The sequence below is a fragment of the Arachis ipaensis genome, chromosome B04 (genome assembly GCF_000816755.2).
Source record: "Arachis ipaensis cultivar K30076 chromosome B04, Araip1.1, whole genome shotgun sequence".
NCBI lineage: Eukaryota > Viridiplantae > Streptophyta > Magnoliopsida > Fabales > Fabaceae > Arachis > Arachis ipaensis.
Window position 1 is genome coordinate 26,299,227 of NC_029788.2, and position 1,170 is coordinate 26,300,396.

Sequence of the window (1,170 nt, forward strand, 5' to 3'; positions counted from 1 at the left end):
GTATAATAAATTTAGTTAGAGAGTTAAGTTTTTTTTAATTAATATTAGTTATTTTTATTTTAAATTTTAAATTCTTCAAAAAGAGGGTTAAAAACATAATTTTATAATAATTCTCTTCACTTTTTCATCTATGATTCTATATTCTACTCCATCCATGTGATGTCCAATGAGTTGACGAGTACCCTTTTTTCACTTATTTTATGGCTTTATTATTCTAAAAAACACATGGCTTTATGTCAAAAGAAAAGAAAAGGAAAAATTTCTGTCTAATCATAATAACATTATAGTGGCAAAAATTAAAGTTTATTCGAGTTACATAAAAGTGACAACATGAATAAAGACCATTTTTCTCTGAACTTTTTCCCTTGTCGAGAATAAAAGAGATCACAATTCAAAATTCAAGGATCTATTCACTGTAGACAAAGGATAATGACAACTCTTTGACTGCATTTGGTGTGACTTCAAGGAGGTAAAATGAGTAGATATACTAGGTTCCATTGTGCTAAGTCACGAACTAATAGATTTTCTAACTAAAAAATAGGGGTTGATTTGGCTTTATACATGTGTTTTAGAGAAATGCTATACATATATATAACCATTATGCAGCGTTTATTTTGTTGGACATGTCCGTCAAGTACACAAGAGATTATAAATTAAAATACATGTTTTTTATGTTTCTTTTTTAGTTTGCGATACTAAAACACAACTTATAATACACATTTTTTTTTATTTTATCTTTTTTATTTTATTTTTTTTAATTTTCACTTTGTTCAATATCTCTTCTTTTTCAGTGTTCTTTTTTTACTGGAATAATATTGACATTAGTAATTTATTGTTTTGTCTAGTGTATAATTACTAAATATAAAATCAAAATTTTGTATCTCATTATATCTATATCTTCGATTAATATCTATATTTTTGTGTCTCTATCTCAACTCATACATAAACCAAAACGCTTCCTTAATTAACAAAGACCCATAAGGGTTCAGCCAAAAAAACATGACCCATAATGTGTGAAGTTGGTTGGTGAATTTTACATTTTTAGCTAATCATGTGCAATTCAACCAACTTATATAATCTTAGAACAAAGGAAAAGAAAAAAAAAATATACATATTTTCTAGTCAACTCTCTCAGAAATAGAGAATTGGATATTATTTATGACTTCTTGT

The 1,170-nt window shown here is 26.1% G+C and overlaps 1 long non-coding RNA gene across 1 annotated transcript in view; it reads right to left on the reverse strand.

The window, feature by feature from the left end:
- Positions 1-1,170, reverse strand: part of LOC110270996 — a 23,551-nt gene that overhangs the window by 1,968 nt on the left and 20,413 nt on the right. The gene's annotated exons all lie outside the window — the stretch shown is intronic.